The 17,986-nt window shown below is 37.1% G+C and overlaps 1 pseudogene; it reads right to left on the minus strand.

The window, feature by feature from the left end:
* Window positions 1-14,297: 14,297 nt before the first annotated feature.
* On the minus strand, window positions 14,298-15,442 carry LOC106558392 (annotated as a pseudogene).
* Window positions 15,443-17,986: the final 2,544 nt, after the last annotated feature.

A 17,986-nucleotide genomic window follows, 5' to 3' on the forward strand; every position in this document is an offset into this window, starting at 1 on the left:
TAAGAGAATGGTCCACATTCATTCTTCTGCACGTGGCTGTCCAATTTTCCCAGCACCATTTATTGAAGAGACTGTCCTTTTTCCAGTGGATAGTCTTTCCTGCTTTGTCGAATATTAGTTGATCATAGAGTTGAGGTCCCATTTCTGGGCTCTCTATTATGTTCCATTGATATATGTGTGTGTTTCTGTGCCACTACCACACTGTCGTGAGGATTACAGCTTTGTACTACAACTTTAAATCTCACTTTGTGGTACTCCTGGCTCTGGTTTTCTTTTTCAATATTCCCCTGAGTATTCAGGGTCTTTTCTAGTTCCATACAAATTTTAAGATTATTTGTTCCAACTCTCTGAAAAAATTCCATGGTATTTTCATAGGGATTGCATTAAATGTGTAAATTGCTCTGGGTAGCATAGACATTTTCACAATATTAATTCTTCCAATCCATGAGCATGAAATATTTTTCCATATCTTTGTGTCTTCCTCCATTGCCTTAAGAAGTGTTCTGACATTTTTAGGATATAGATCATTTACCTCTTTGGTTAGGTTTATTCCTAGGTACCTTATGCTTTTGGGTGCAATTGTCAATGGGATTGACTCCTTAATTTCTCTTTCTTCAGTCTCATTGTTAGTGTATAGAAATGCCACTGACTTCTGGGCATTGATATTGTGTCTGGCTATATTGCCAAAGTAATGCAAGTTCTACCAATCTTGGGGTGGAGATTTTTGGGTTTCTACCTACAGTTTTATGTCATCTGAGAAGAGGGAGAGTTTGACTTCTTCTTTGCCCATTTGAATGCCTTTTATTTCTTTTTGTTTCCTGATTGCTGATGTTAGGACTTCTAATACTGTGTTGAATAGCAGTGGTGAGAGTGGACATTCCTGTCTTGTTCCTGATCTTAGTGGAAAGGCTCCCAGTGTTTCCCCATTGAGAATAATATTTGCTGTGGGCTTTTTGTAGATGGCTTTTAAGATGCTGAGAACTGTTCCCTCAATCCCTACAAGCTGAAGACTTTTGATCAGGAATGGGTGCTATATTCTGTCAAATTCTTTCTCTATTGAAAGAATTTGAGTGGATCTATTGAGTGGATCATATGTTTCTTGCCTTTTCTCTTGTTGACGTGATCTATCACACTGATTGTTTTATGAGTGTTGAGCCACCATGCATCCCAGGGATAAATCCCACTTTGTCATGGTGAATAATCTTCTTAATGTATTGTTGGATCCTATTGGCTAGTATCTTGTTGAGAATTTTTGCATCTGTGTTCATCAGGGATATTGATCTATAATTCTCCTTTTTGGTGGAGTCTTCTTCTGGTTTTGGAGTTGAGATGATGCTGGCCTCAGAAAGCGAGTCTGGAAGTATTCTGTCCCTTTCTATCCTTTTGAACAGCCTTAGTAGAATAGGTATTTTTTTCTTCATTAAATGTTTGATAGAATTCCCCTGGGAAGCCATCTGACCCTGGAATTTTGTGTGTTGGGAGCTTATTGCTGACTGCTTTAATTTCCTCCCTGATTATTGACCTGTTCAAGTTCTCCATTTCTTTCTGTTCCAGCAGTAATAATTTGTGGTGTTCATAAATCTGTTCATTTTTTCTAGATTGCCTAATATTGGCATAAAACTGCTCATAATACAGTATTAAAATCATTTGTATTTCCTTGATATTGGTCGTGATTTCTTATTTTTCACTCGTGATTTTGTTAATTTGAGTCTTTTCTGTTTTCTTTTTAATAAGTTTTGCTAATGGTTATCTATCTTATTAATTCTTTCAAAGAACCAACTCCTGGTTTTGTTGATCTGTTCTACAATTCTTCTGGTTCCTATTCCATTGAGTTCTGCTCAATTTTTTATTATCTTTCTTTTCTTTGGTATAAGTTTTATTTGCTCTGCTTTCTCCAGTTCCTTTAGGTAGAAGGATGTCTTGTGTATTTGAGTTTTTTCCAATTTTTTGAGGAATGCTTGTATTGTGTTGTATTTCCCTCTTAGGACTGCTTTTGCTGTATCCCAAAGATTTTGAATGGTTGTATCTCGATTTTCATCAGTTTCCGTGAATCTTTTTAATTCTTCTCTAATTTCCTGGTTGACCCTTTTATATCTTTTAGCAGGATGCTCTTTAACCTCCCTTTGAAACTAGAAATCAATCACAAGAAGAAATTTGGAAGAAATTAAAACACGTGGAGGTTAAAGTGCATTTCTTCCAAATTTCTTCTTGTAATTGATTTCAAGTTTCAAAGCATTGTGATCTGAAATTATCCAGGGGACAATCCCAATCTGTTGGTTTCAGTTGAGACCTAATTTGTGAGACATTATATGGTGTATTCTGGAAAAAGTTCCATGGGAACGTGAGAAGAATATGTATTCAGTTGCGTTTGGATACAAAGTTCTGTATATATCTATGAAATCCATCTGTTCCAGTGAATGATTTAAAGCCCCTTTTCTTTGGAGATGTTGTGCTTAAAATATCTGTCATTTGCAGAAAGTTCCATATTGAAGTCATCTATTATCAGTGTATTATTATCTAAGTATATATTTACTTTGGTTATTAATTGACTGATATACTTGACAGCTCCCACATTAGGGGCATAAATATTCATAATTGTTACGTCTTGTTGGATAGACCCTTTAAGTATGATATAGTGTCCCTCTTCATCTCTTACTACAATCTTTGGGATAAACTTTAATTTATCTGATATGAGGAAAGCTATCCCAGCTTTCTATTGAGGACCATTTGAATGGTACATGGTTCTCCAACCTTTCATTTTCAGGCTGGAGGTGTTCTAAGGTCTAAAATGAGTCTCTTGTAGACAGCAGATAGATAAGTCTTGTTTTTTATCCAGTCTGAAACCCTGCCTCTTTTAATGGGATCATTTAGCCCATTCACATTCAGAGTAACTCTTGAAACATATGAATTTAGTGTCATCATAATACCTATTCAGTCCCTGTTTTTGTAGATTACTTCTTTGGGATTTCTCTTTCTTTTACAGGGTCCCTCTTAATATTTTTTGCAGAGCTGGTTTGGTGGTCACATATTCTTTCAGTTTCTGCCTATCTTGGAAGCTCTTTATCTCTCCTTCTATTCTGAATGAGAACCTTGCTGGATAGAGTATTCTTGGCTGCATGTTCTTCTCATTTAGGACCCTGAATATATCCTGCCAGCCCTTTCTGGCCTGCCAGATCTCTGTGGAGAAGTCTACTGTTAGTCTAATATTTCTCCCCATATAAGTGTAGTTGGTTCTTTGAAAGAATCAATAAGATAGATCATCATTAGCAAGACTTAAAAGAAAAAAGACTCAAATTAACAAAATCACGAATGAAAAAGTAGAGGTCACAACCAATAGTAAGGTAATACAAATGATTTTAAAAATGTATTATGAGCAGCTATATGCCAATAAAGTAGGCAATCTAGAAGAAATGGACAGATTTATGGAAAACCATAAATTACTAAAGTTGGAACAGGAAGAAATGGAATTTGCAAGTCTCTGTATTAAATGTTGAGGTGTTGAACAGTTTATTGATTTTGAGGGTGGGGACCTCTTTATCTCCTGGACCTGAATGCCTGTTTCCCTCCCCTAATTAGGTAAGTTCTCAGCTATGATTTGTTCAAATATGCTTTCTAGCCCTCTGTCCCTCTCTGTGGTTCTGGATCCCCAATTATTCCCTCTGAGGCTATCATTTATTTCTCTTAACCATTCCTCATGGTCTTTGAATTGTTTTTCTCTTTTTTTTCCTCAGCTTCCTTCCTTGCCATCAACTTCTCTTCTATGTCACTCACTCTTCCACCTCATTAACCCTGGTCGTTAGGACCTCCAGTTTGGATTTCCTCTCATTTAATTGATTTTTAATTTCATCCTCATTAGATGTAAATTCTGCAGTCATGAAGTCTCTTGAATCCTTTATGCTTTTTTCCAGAGCCACCAGTAGCTTTATAATTGTGCTTCTGAATTGGCTTTCTGGCATCGAATTGTAACCCATATTCTGTAACTCTGTGGCATGGAGTACTGTTTCGGATTCCTTCTTTTGTGGTGAGTTCCTCCTTCTAGTCATGTTTTTCAGTGCATAGTGGCTGTATGATGGGCTTGAATTCACAATATCAACCATATACTAGGTAAATTTCACCTTAGATGATTCTGACGACATCAGATCCCAGAAAATGAAAACAAATGTCAGAATGAAAAAACAAAAGACCACTAAATTGAAAAACATATTTTAAAACAAAGTAGTAAAGAAAGGCCAAGAATTCAGAAAAAAAAGGAAAGAAAAAAAGAAGAGAAAAAAGAAAAAATAAATAAAAAAAGAAAAAAGGAAAAAAGGGGGGTATTGGGATATGGTGGTGGTGATGAAGTTGTAGTGGAGGGAGAATGTAATCTACCTGAGGGGTCCTAGGGGGACCTAGAGGGTGATCCTCTTGTTTCTGAGTGTACTAAGTTCTGTATGTTAGAAGATGCTCAGTACCAAATTTATATAAACCAGAAATACTTGTAGAGGTCCCCAACATTCACCACCAAGATATAAATGAGATAAAAGAGGGGGACAGAATGGGAATGAGGAATCTCACAGAATGAGCCAGCACAGTATACCATTTGGTTCTGAATACATGTGGGTCATGTTTTAGAAGGTATTAACTTCTGCCATTGTAGAGCAAAATGACGCAGAGAAAACACAAAAGAACAGCCCCTCCCCCCCAAAAAACATATCTTGTATATTTCCGAAATTAAGTTGAGTATTTTGAAGGGAATCTAGAAGTGGTATATATATCTAACACATGTAATTATATAAATATGAAAGTCATAGCATGACTCAGTGGTTTATTGCCACCTTCAGCCCAGAGCATGATCCTGGAGCCCCTGGATGGAGTCCCACATCAGGCTCCCTGAATGGAGCCTGCTTCTCCCTCTCTATGTGTGTCTGCCTTTCTCTTTGTGTCTCTCATGAATAAATAAATAAAATCTTTTAAAAAAAGAAATATGAAAGTCAAAAAGAAAAAAACTTAAAAATGAAGAACTGGTAAAATACTGTAGTTAGGGTGGAATAAGGGAAAAATATTGGAAATTTTTAGTCTGATAAAAAAATGAGTTGTACTGGAAAAAGAGAAATAAAAAGAGAATAAAAGAGAATAGAACTCTTTAGTTCTATATACTATAAATTCCTCCACTTGTCCTGGAGCTTTCCATCATGGCTTGGTCAAGAACTTGCTCTTCCCCTCTTCTTCCAGCTGGTCTTCTGGGGGAGGGGCCTACTGTGCTGATTCCCAGGTGTCTGTGCCTGTGCAGAGATGACCTGCCCGCTGCTGGGTGCTAGGCTCACTGTGAGCTGTTTACTTCATTAGACCTTTGTTCCCTATCGGCCCTGCCTCTCCCAGGCACAAGGTGAAACAAGGAGGAAAAACAACAATGTTGGAGGCTAGATTTCCAGCTCTGGAGTCAACTCCCCACTAGTAACTAATGCAGTCTCCCAGTCCACACTGGCCTAGATGCTCCCAGGGCCAGCACAGGTACTCTGATCTGCACAGCTTGGTGGCACCCAGCAGCAGAAGAGTCCTTGCTGTCCTGTGCCCTCCCCGTTTCTTCCTGTCCCATGGGCAGTGCAGGATTGTGGGATTTTTCTGCTCAGTGCCCTGGGATCTGGAGCCCTGCACTCCTGGAATCATGCTCCTGTGGTGCGTGGCTCCCAAAGGTAGCAGGGCACAGACCTCTCTATCTGGAGGTGGCCCACCTGACTGACTGGCTTCTCCCAAATACCCCACTGGCTGCACACTCCAGCCCTTTACTAAGATTGGTCCAGTTTGTGGTGCACTATCCTCCAGGTGTACTTCCTCTTTTGGTGACTCCAGGAAACTGGAGACCACTGCCCCTCCTGCGATTCTGTCCAATTTCCCTGCTAAGCACTTTTCAGTCCGGGAAGATTCCGGTGTGGATTTTTAATGCTCCCACTTCCCGGGGCTGGGCTTTCCTGTCCCGGAGGCTTTCACCCGCCGCCCCGGCTTCAGCCCTCAGCCAACTCCTCGTGGTCCCCCTCCCCCATTTGATTCTTTTATATATATGTATTTTTTTTCTCCCTTCCTACCTTGCTAGAAGCAAAAAACCTTCTCTCTGCAGCGTTCTGGCCGTTCTCTCTTTAAATCTCAGGTTGAATCCATAGGTGTTCAGAATGATTTGAAAATTATGTAGGTAAATTGGTGGGGACAGGTGAGTGTAGGACCCTACTCCTCTGCCATCTTGCCTATTATCAATTTAATTTAATTGTTGGTAATCAGTTTATTAAAATTTTCTTTTTCTACCTGTTTTTATTTTGGGAGGCTTTATGTTTCTAGGAAGTTGTCTATTTCTTCTAGGTTGTGTAATTTGTTGGCATTTATTTCATAATATTTTTTAAATTTTATTTATTTAATAATGAGAGACACGGAAAGAGACAGAGAGAGAAGCAGAGACACAGGCAAGAGGAAGTAGCAGGCTCCATGCAGGGAGCCTGATGTGGGACTTGATCCCAGGACTCCAGGATCAGGCCCTGGGCTGAAGCCAGTGCTAAACCACTGAGCTACCCGGGCTGCACAGTTTTCATAATATTCTTTTATAATCCTTTGTATTTTTTCATGTCAGTTATTATTTCTTTTCTTTCTTTTCTGATTATCATTATTTGAATCTTCTCTCTTTCCTTTCGATCAATGTTACTAGAGGTTCACTCATCTTGTTGACATTTACAATGAACCAGTTCCTGGTTTCATTGATCTGTTCTATTGTTTTTGTTTTTGTGTTTTAGTTCCTATTTTTTTATTTCTGCTCTAATTTTTAGATTGTGTATTTGATATTTTTCTTACTTCTTGAGGTAGGCCTGTATTGCTCTAAAATTTCCTCTTAGTTTTAATGCATATCCAAAATTTTGTATCATTGGGTATTAACTTTCAATTGTCTCCACGTTATTTTTTTAATTTCCCCTTTGATTTTGTTGTTGTTGTTGTTGATCCATTCAAAGTTTAGTAGCATGTTATTTAACTTCCATGTGTGTGCTCTTTCCAGATTTTTTCTTGTGGTCAATTTTTAGTTTCATAGCATTGTGTTCAGAAAGGATGCATGGACAAATTTCAATCTTTCTGATTTTTTTTAAAGACTTTTTTTGTGGCCTAATATGTTGTATATTTGGAACAATGTTACATATGTATCTGAAAATAATGGTATTCTCTCTTTTAGGATGTAATGTTCTGATTATATTTGTTAAATTCATCTCTTCCATTGTTATTCAAAGCCACTGTTACCTTGTTGATTTTCTGTTTTGATGATGTATACATCAAGGTAAGTCGGTCTTAATGTCTCCTACTATTATTTTATTACTATCTTTAAAAGATTTATTTATATTAAATAGGGAGAGAACAAGAGAATGGAGGGAGGGTTAGAAGTGCAGAGAGAGAGGGAGAGAGAGAATCCCAACCAGACTCCCTGATGAGCACAGAGGCCAATTAGGGGCTGTTCCCATGACCCTGATATCATTACTGATTTAAAAACAGAAGTTATATGGTCTAATTCATTTGGGGAATATAAAAATAAGTAAAAGGGAATAAAGGGAAAGGAGAGAAAATGAGTGAAAATATCAGTGAGGGTGACAAAACATGAGACACACCTAACTCTGGGAATTGAACAAAGGGTAGCGGAAGGGGAAGTGGGTCAGGGTTTGGGGTGACTGGGTGATGGGCACTGATGGGGGCACTTGGCAGGATGAGCACTGGGTGTTATGCTATATGTTGACAATTTGAACTCCAATAAAAATTTTTTAAAAAGGATAAATAAATAAATAAATAAATAAATAAATAAATAAACAGGAGTTGGATGCCTAAGTGACTGAACCACCCAGGTGTTCCTATTTGATTAGTGTTGATTACTTATTGTATGTTTATTATTGACAGATTTAAGTATTTGGGTTCTCCCATGACAGGGAAATAAATATTTACTATTAAACATCTTATTAGCTCGTCCCCTTAATAAATATATAGTGTCCTTCTTTGTCTCCTGTTACAGCCTTTGTTGTTAAGTTTATTTCATTCCATATAACTGTCTTGGCTTTCTTTTTACACCATTTGCATGTTAAATATTTTTCCATCCCTTCGTTTTCAATCTGCAGGAGACTTTAGGTCTAAAATGAGTCTCTTGTAGGCAGCATTAGATGAGTTTCATTTGTTTGTTTGTTTTCTTTAAATCCATTCTCACACACTGTGTCTTTTGACTGGAATGTTTGGTCCATTTATATTTCAAGTAATTATTGATAAATATGTATTTACTGCCATTTTGTTACTTGTTATATGGTCTTTTTGGTAGTTTTTCTCCATTCCTTTCCTCCCTTGCTCTCTTCCTTCATGATTTGTAGGCTTACTTAAGTGATATACTTGGATTCCTTTCTCCTTGTTTTTATTTTTTATATCTGTTACTAGTTTTTGATTTGCCATTAACATTCAGTTTGTATATAACATCTTCTGCATATGGACTCTATGTTAAGTTGATGATTGCTTATGTTTGAATCCATTCTTTACTTCTCTCTTCCCCACATTTTGTAAGTCCCTTAACTGATTTTTACAGATATACTTATTTTTTACTGCTTTTTAAAAAAGATTTTATTTACTTGAGAGAGGGAAAGAGAGCACGAGCAAGGGGAGGAACAGAAGAAGAGGAAGAAGCAGACTTCCCGCTGAGCAGGGAACCCAATATGGGGCCCAATTCCAGGACCCTAGAATCATGGCCTGAGCTGAAGACAGATGCTTAACCAACTAAGCCACCCAGTCACCTCTGCTTTTTGTGCTTTCTACTTTCCTTATTCTTGCTTATGTTTTTTTCTTTCCACTCAAAGAGTGCTCTTTAACATTTCTTGCAGGATAGTTTAGTAGTCATGGACTCTTTTAACTTTTGTTTGTCTGGAAAACTCTACCTCTTGTTCTATTCTGAATGATACCTTTTCTGGATATTGTATTCTTAGCTCAGATTTTTTCCTTTCAGCACTTTGAATATATCATACCATGTGTTTCTGGCCTCCAAAGTGTTTGTTGATAAATCATCTGTTATCCTTATGGGATTCCCCTTGCAAGTAAATGCTTTCTTTTCTCTTGATGCTTTTAAAATTCTTTATTTTTTTGCTACTTTTTGCTATTTTAATTATAATTTGTCTTGTTGTGGATCTCTTTGGGTTGATTTTGTTGAAGGCTTTCTGTATATCCTGGATCCAGATTTCTGTTCCCTTGCCTAGATTTGGGGAGTTTGCAGCTATCATTTCTTCAAATAACTCTTCTGTCCTCTTTTCCTTCTGTTTTTTTTTCTGAGATTCCTATAATATTAATGTTATTACAATTAATGGTATTGCTTAATTACCTAAGTTTAATCTCATTTCACATATTCTTTTACTCTCACCTGCTCAGCTTGTTTACTTTCCACTATTCTGTCCTCTAGGTCACTGACTCATTCTTTTCCGTTATCTAGTCTAATATATTTTTTTAATCTAGTATATTACTAATTTCATTTATTGTATTCTTCATCTCTGGTTTTTTTTTTATCTCATTGCTAATGTTCTCACTGATATATTCCACTTTTTTCTCTAGTCCAGTGAGTATTTTATGTTAATTACTTTAAATTCTCTATCAAACATGTTATTATTTTCATTCTGTCCTATTCTTTCATTTGAGTCATATTCCTCAATCTCCTCATTTTGTCTCACTCTCCGAGTCCATTTCTATGTGTTAGGAATAAATGCTACATGATCTGCAGTTGAATGTAATGGACTTATGAAGAAGAGGTCCTGTAATGCCCTAACTTGCAGTGTTCCTTTTTCACCAGAACCTGATGCTTCAGGGGTGTCTTCAATGCATGATATGTATGCCCTGCTATTATGATTAAGCCATCTTTTCCTTCAGCCCTGTCATCTGCAATAGCTCTCTTTGACTGTTATGGGTAGTATTTAGTCCCTCTGGTGTTAGTGGACTAATCTGGGGACACTTTGACTTAAATTGAGTTAAACCAGGCATTTGCCAATGATGCAGTAGTAACAAAATGCAGGGACCTTTCCCTGTGTTGTCTTTTCAGAAAATTTCATTGGTAGGTGGGGCTGCAGTCAGGCTGGTTTTCTTTCTCCAGACCATCCTGAAGCTTCCATCTCACTGTTGTATTTTGTTACCTTTCCCTCTCTCTGGGGCAATAGTCACTTTGGAATGATACTGGCCACTGTAGTGGCTGCTTGCATACTGCCAGACTTTGACACCACCCTGAATGGGCACTGGACTAGAATGTATTGGAAATGGTAGATCTACCAAAGCACAGAATGGCAAGGGGGAGTTAAGGTGGAATTGTTAGCAAGCTTTATGCACCACCATTCGTCTGTGGGAAGGGCCTCACCATACTGGGACTCATGTGCTGTCCAGAGGCGTAAATTCCTGTAAGCACAGTACAGCAGGTGGTCTGGTAGGGGGGTGGTGCTATCAATCTTTGCATGGTACCATTCCTCTTCAGGAGAGGTCCTGAAGTGCCTGGACTGAGGCAACGTGTCTAAATGAGTGGATTGGCAAAAGCAGAATATGGGTGGTGGTGAGGCAATGCTAACAAGTTAGGTAGTGTGTCCTTCAAGTGACTGTGTGTTTATGTTGGGGTGAGGGGGAAGGAAATGGCATTTGCCAGTTCTTTTGTTCATGAATAGGTTTCCTAGTGATTTCTGTCCCTCCAGGAAATGCTCTGATATTAGTAAATAACTCTCCTTCCTGTATGCTCCACCAGCCTTTCAAACTGCTGATGCTATACTACATGTCCAAAAGTGTATGTTTTGCTGTCTCTTTAAGGGCAGGAAATTAGTTTCCTCTTGACCACATCACCTGCTTTCCTAGAGCTGAGCCCACTGATATTTTAACTCCAGATTTTAAGTCCTGTGGGATGTGAGACCTCATGAAGTTTGCTTACTTTGGTTTTTAAAGCCAAATTTTATGGAGATTCATTGTTCTGGGCAGACTCCCTGGTGAGGGGGTCTGTTTCTCTCCTTTCTTCATGCTTTCAGATTTTCTCTCTCCCACAGTACCATGAGTCCTTTTAGTTCCTGACTGTATCTCTGCCCTTCTTACCCTCCTCCATGTGGCCTCTTCTTTTAGTTGTGGAGTTTGTTCTGCCAGGCTTTGGGCCATTTTCTGGATTACTTAAACTGATGTGACTGTTATTTAGTTGTATCTCTGGGACAAAGTAAACCTGGGATCCTCCTACTGCATCATATTCCCTAGAAGTCTGAGTTTTATTGATTTTATTTATCTTTTCTAAGATTTTCTTGCTTGTGATTTTGCTCAAATCTCTTCTAATTCCTTTAAGATGTAACAATAGGTTATTGATTTAATATCTCTCTTTTTTGCCAAAGTATGTATTTTCTGCTGTAAATTTCCCTCCTGGCTCTGTTTTAACTGAATCTCATAAGTTTTGGTATGTTTCTTTTTATTTGTCTCCAGATATTTTAATTTCTTTTATGATTTTTTCATTGACCCAATGGTTAATAGTGTGTTCTTTAATTTCCACATATTTCTAAATATTTGTTTGCCTTTTTATTTTCTATTTTTAATCCATTATGATAAAAATCATAATTTAAAAAATGTTACTAAGACTAATTTTATGGCCTGTATAGGATCAATCCCAGAGAATATTTCACATGCACTTGAGGAAAATTTACATTTTCTTGTCCTTGCACACCATGTTTTATATCTATTAGGTCTAAATCATTTATAGTGATGCTTTATGTGTTCTATTTTATTATTTTCTCTGTAGGTGTTCCACAAAAAATTGAAAGTGGAATATTGAAGTTTCCAAATATTATTGAAAGATTTTATATTTCTGTCATCAATTTTGCCACTCTTTGCCTCAAAATTTTTCAAGTCCTGTTATTTGTTGCATATGTGCTTTCAATTATTATACCTTCTTGATGAATTATCTTTTTATCAATAATAATATCTTACTTTGTCTCTTGTTACAGTTCTTGAATTAAGTCTAATTTGATATTAATACAGTTATCTCACCTCTCATTTCATTCCTATTTGAATGAATCCCTTTTTCTGTTCACTTTCATAGTATTTGTTCCTTTAGATATAAAGTGGGTCTCTTGTAGACAGCATAGTGTTGGATCATGTGTTTTCATCCATTCTATCAACTTGTCTTTTAAATAGTTTAATCTATTTAGAGTTAATATAGTTCCTAATAACAAAGGACTATTTGTTTCCTATATGTCTTATACTTTTTCCCCTCATTTTCTCCATTACTACCTTCTTTTCTGTTTAGATGACTTTTATAATAACATATTTTGTTTCCTTTTCATTTTCTGTGTGTGTATTTTATAGTTATTATCTCTTTGATTACCACTGGGATTATATATAGCATTTTATTTCATTTTAATTTTTTATATATAGAGTTTTAAATTTATAACATTATAAGATGAATTGATAATAATTTAAACTGTAGTTTCATAAAAAACAACTCCTATAGAGCTTTATCTCCTTTTATATCTTTGCTGTAACAATTTACATATTGTTACATTGTGATCCCTATAATGGATTTATAATTATGTTTAAGCATTTGTCTTTTAAATTATACGAAACATAAAAAGTAAATTTGTAAACTAAAATTGCATTAATTCAAAATAAACCACAAGAAACTAAAATTACATTAATTCTGGCTTTCATGTTTGCCACATATTTATCTCTATGAAAGTTATTTATACATATGTCTTCAAATTACTCTCCTGCATTAGTTAATTTTAATCCAAAAGACTCCATTTACCATTTCTTATAATGCAGGCCTAGTGGTAACAAACTCCTTCAGGTTTCCATTTTATTCTGGGGATGCTTCAATATTTCCCTCATTTTTAGAGGTCAGTTTTGTCAGATGTAGAATTTTTGGTTGGCAGATTGCATTTAGTACTTTACATCTACCATCCCATGCCTTTTTGATTCCCAAAGTTTGAATGAGATATTGGCTGATAACCCTATGGAAAATCTATTAAATGTAATGATTCACTTTCCTCTTCCTGCTCACAAGATAATCTCTGTCTTTGGCACTCTGATTTTAACTATGATGTGTTTCAGTCTTGTCTCTTTGGGATTATCCTACTTGGAGTTTATTGAACTTTGGATTTTGTAGATTTTTAAAAATTAAATTGAAGACTTTTTTGCCATTATTTCTTCAAATAACATTTCTGCCTTATTTTCTCTTTTTTGGGGGGGCTCTCATATTGCATATATTGCTCTACTTGAGGGTTTACTGCAAGTCCTTTAGGTTCTATTTACTTTTCCCCCTTATTTGTTTCTTCTTGCTCCATAGACTAATTTTAATTTCCCTATCTTTAAGTTATATAATTCTTTCTTTTGTCTACTCAAATTTTCTGCTGAATTGTATTTTAGTTATCATACTTTTTATTTCCAAAATTTCTGTTTGATTTCTTTTTTAAATTGGAGTTTGATTTGAATTTCTACTTCTTTGTTGACATTCTCATTTTGTTCTCACGTCATTTTTCTGATTTTCTTTACCTATTTGTCTATATTCTCTTTTAATAGATTGAGTATATTTAACGTAGCTGGGTTTTTTTAAGATTTTATTTATTCATGAGAGACAGAGAGAGAGAGAGAGAGAGGCAGATACACAGACAGAGGGAGAAGCAGGCTCCATGCAGGGAGCCCAATGTGGAACTCGATCTCGGGACTCCAGGATCACACCCTGGGCTGAAGGCAGATGCTAAACCGCTGAGTCACCCAGGAATCCCCTAACATAGCTGTTTTAAAGTCATTGTCTAATATGTCTGATTTCTGGTCTTCTTCAAAGACAGTAGTATTTATTCTGTTTCTTTGGGTCGTTTTTTTCAATATGCTTTATGATTTTTATGGAACATTTTGTTTTTAACTCATATGATGTTATAAGTCCAGAAATCAGATTATCTTCTTCCCCAGTGTTTACTGCTTTTTTATTTGTTGAATATTATTTTTCTTAAGACACATTTATTCAGCGTCATGATCAGACTATTACATTTAGCAATCAACAACATGGGTGCAAAAAAAATCTACATTAAAACCCTTAGTTGGAATGCTTTACACTTTCCACAGAACAGAAACTAAAATAACCTGTTATACAATTAGTCACAAATACAGTCCTCAAGTTTTTTGCCCATACACATGAGTATTGTCTAAAACATGTCTTCTTTGTAGCAGCTAGGCCCTGCCACCACTGTGCTTGGCTGAGTTCACAAATATGTTGTAACCTGTAGCTTTCCTCTCACTTCTCTGGCTCTCCTCTCCTTCTAAGCTTTGTTTCCTGGCAATAATTAAAACCTCGTGCCACTGCCATAGCTGCTGCTGCTGGAACCGCCATAGCCACCTTGGTTTCGTGGTTTGGCAAAGTATTGGCCTCCACCACCATAGGGGCCAGAGCTTCTGCCTCCAAAATTTCCTCCTTTCATGGGTCCAAAATTTGAGGATTGATTGTTGTAATTGCCAAAATCGTTATAGCTTCTGCCACCTCCAAATTTGCTTCCATCATTACCAAATCCCTTATAGCCATCCCCACTGCCACCGTATTCACCACCACCTTGACTGCCACCGAAGCCACCTCGACCACTGGAATTCCCTCAGGACCAAAGTTGTCATTCCCACCAAAACCACCTCCACGACCACCACCAAAGTTTCCAGAACCACTTCGGCCTCTTTGGCTGGACGAAGCACTAGCCATCTCTTGCTTCAATAGGGCTTTCCTTACTTCACAGTTGTGGCCATTCACAGTATGGTATCTTTGAATGACAATCTTGTCTACAGAGTCATGGTTGTCAAAGGTCACAAAAACAAAACCTCTCTTTTTGCCACTGCCTCAGTCAGTCATGATCTCAATCACTTCAATTTTCCCATACTGTTCAAAATAATCTCTTAGAAGATGTTCTTCATTGTCTTCTTTAATGCCACCAACAGGGATCCCTGGGTGGCGCAGCGGTTTGGCGACTGCCTTTGGCCCAGGGCGCGATCCTGGAGACCCGGGATCGAGTCCCACGTCGGGCTCCCGGTGCATGGAACCTGCTTCTCCCTCTGCCTGTGTCTCTGCCTCTCTCTCTCTCTGTGTGACTATCATAAATAAATTAAAAAAAATGCCACCAACAAAAATCTTTTTCATAGTTAAGTGGGTACCAGGTCTTTGAGAATCTTCTCGGGAGACAGCCCTCTTTGGTTCCATGACACTTCCATCCACCTTGTGCAGCTGAGCGTTCATGGCTGCGTCCACTTCCTCCACGGTGGCCTACGAGATGAACCCAAAGCCTCTGGAGTGCTTGGTGTTGGGGTCTTTCATTAGCACACAGTCCGTAAGCATCCCCCATTGCTCAAAATGGCTCCTCAGACTCTCATTGGTTGTTTCAAAGCTCAAACCTCCGATAAAGAGCTTCCGTAGCTGCCTGGGCTCTTTGGGAGACTCTGACTTAGACATGACGGCGGTGGGAGGGGAGACTAGTGATGCTTACTCGGCGGCTTCCAGGGGCAGAAAGCTTGAATATTGTTTTTATATTTTTCCTGTTCTTGCAAAGATTATGTTGCCATATGTTACCAGTGTCTCCCTTCCTTCACTTCATGTTCAGACATTTCCTTGAATGCAAAGAACTGAGACAAACAAAAGCACAAAAATTTTAAACAGAGAAAGTAGAAAAAAATGACCATTCACACTTTTTACTGATTTTCTCTGTGTTTGGACACAACACTTAGCTAGGTTTTTTCTCAGTGTAAGTATTAGCACAAGGTGAAAGCTTAAAGTCTTCTCAAGCCTTTTTTTATTAAGTAATTTATTTATTCATGAGAGACACACACACAGAGAAGCAGAGACATAGGCAGAGGGAGAAGAAGACTCCACGCAGGGAGCCCGATGCAGTATTCAATCTCAAAACTCCACGATCACACCCTGAGCCAAAGGCAGACATTCAAATGCTGAACCATCCAAGCATCCCATCTCAAGACTTTTCTGGGCATGTATCTTGCCTAGGTTTCTTAATGGCTTTTAAAATTCCTCAGTACACATAGCTGCTTTTGAATATCCTAGTTTATCAAAGGTTTCCATCCCAGATTCTTCTTTCTTTCTTAGATCATCTATTATTATGTCTGAAGACAACCATAATCTCTTGTCCCAAATGTTTATGGGTTGTAAGTCCATCTTGAAGCTTTCACCTTAAGTATCCACTGCTTTTTTTCTATGAGATCTACATCAAGCAAAGCAGAGACATGCACCTTTCTTCATTACGTCAGAAGGCCCCCAGTCTGATTAGAAAATGTCTACACAATACTTTGCAAATTAGCTTCCTCTGGACTGAGACAAATAATTAGGAACCAGCCAGCTTTCACTTCAAGACCAAGACCTCTACAACACAAAAAAAGGAGGGTGAACCAAATGTGAACGAAACGTAAATAAAGACACTAGAAAATTGTACTAACATGTTCAAAATTTATTATTTTTTAAATTGGGCATATACTTGGTTGCTTTTAGGTTTTAAGAAATAGTGATTTGAAGGGTAACATGAATCCCAATTTTTGTGGTAGCAATGTCCACAATAGACAAAATATGGAAGAAACCCAAATATCCATGGGTAAAGAAGATTATATGTATATAATTCAGCCTTCAAAAAGAATGAAATCTTGCCATTTCCAATGACATTGATGGAAATAGAGGGTATTACACTAAGCTAAATAAGTCAGTAAGAGAAAGACAAATACCATATCATTTCATTCATATATGCAACCTAAGAAACCAAACAGATGAGTATAGAGGAAGGGATGGAGAAATAAAATGATAAAAACAGAAAAGTTAAGAAAGCATAAGACTTTTAACCACAGGGAACTACCTGAAGGTTGTCAGAGGCGAGATGAGTGGGGGAATGGGGTAACTGAGTAATGATTATTAAGGAGGGTACTTGTTTTAATGAACACTGGGTATTATATTCAAGTGATGAATCAATAAATTTGACTCCTGAAACTGATATTAAACTATATGTTAGGTAACTACAATTTAAATAAATTCTTCAAAGAAAAAATAACAGTAACAAAAAAACAGTTAATATCTATTCTTTTCAAATTAGTCAGAAAAATAGACATGGAAGGAAAACTTTCAGACTCATTCTATGAGGCTGGCATTACCACTACTACAAAACCAAATAAGGATTCTCCACTAAAAAAAGAGAAGTATAGGCAAATGTCGCTGATGAACATACAAGCAAAAATTCTCCACAAAATACTAGCAAACTGAATCCAAAAATATGTTAAAAGAATTATGAAGACTAAAATATCAAGTGGGGTAGGACGCCCGGGTGGCTCCACAATTGAGCATTTGCCTTCAGCTCAGGGCATGATCTTGGGGTCCTAGGATCGAGTCCCACATCAGGCTTCTTGCATGGAGCCTACTTCTACTTCTGGCTATGTCTCTCTCTCTCTCTCTCTCTGTCTCTCTCTCTGTCTCTGAGTGTGTGTGTGTGTGTGTGTGTGTGTATGTGACTCTGATGAATAAATAAATAAAATCTTTAAAAAATAAAGTAAAATAAAATATCAAGTGGGATTTTTTCCCCAAGGTTGCAAGGGTGGATCAATAGTCACAAAACAATGAACGTGATATATCAAATTAATAAAAGAAAGGATAAAAAACATATGATCTTCTCAATAGATGCAAAAAAAAGCTTAGGGCAAAGTACAACACACATTCATGATAAAAATCGTCAACAGGTTTTGGATAAAGAAAGCATATCTCAAAATAATAAAGGCCATATAATAAGTAATGCAAAGCTAATATCATCCTCAGTGGGCAAAACCTGAGAGATTTTCTTGTGGTTAGGAAGAAAAAAGAGATGTCCACTATCATCACTTTTGTTCAACAAAGTACTGGAACTCCTAGCCTCAGGAATGAGAGAACAAAAAGAAATAAAAGGCATCCAAATCAGCTAAGAAGGAATAAAACATTCACTATTTGCAGATGACATGATATTCTGTATAGAAAACC

This window comes from Canis lupus, chromosome X, assembly GCF_011100685.1.
Source record: "Canis lupus familiaris isolate Mischka breed German Shepherd chromosome X, alternate assembly UU_Cfam_GSD_1.0, whole genome shotgun sequence".
NCBI lineage: Eukaryota > Metazoa > Chordata > Mammalia > Carnivora > Canidae > Canis > Canis lupus.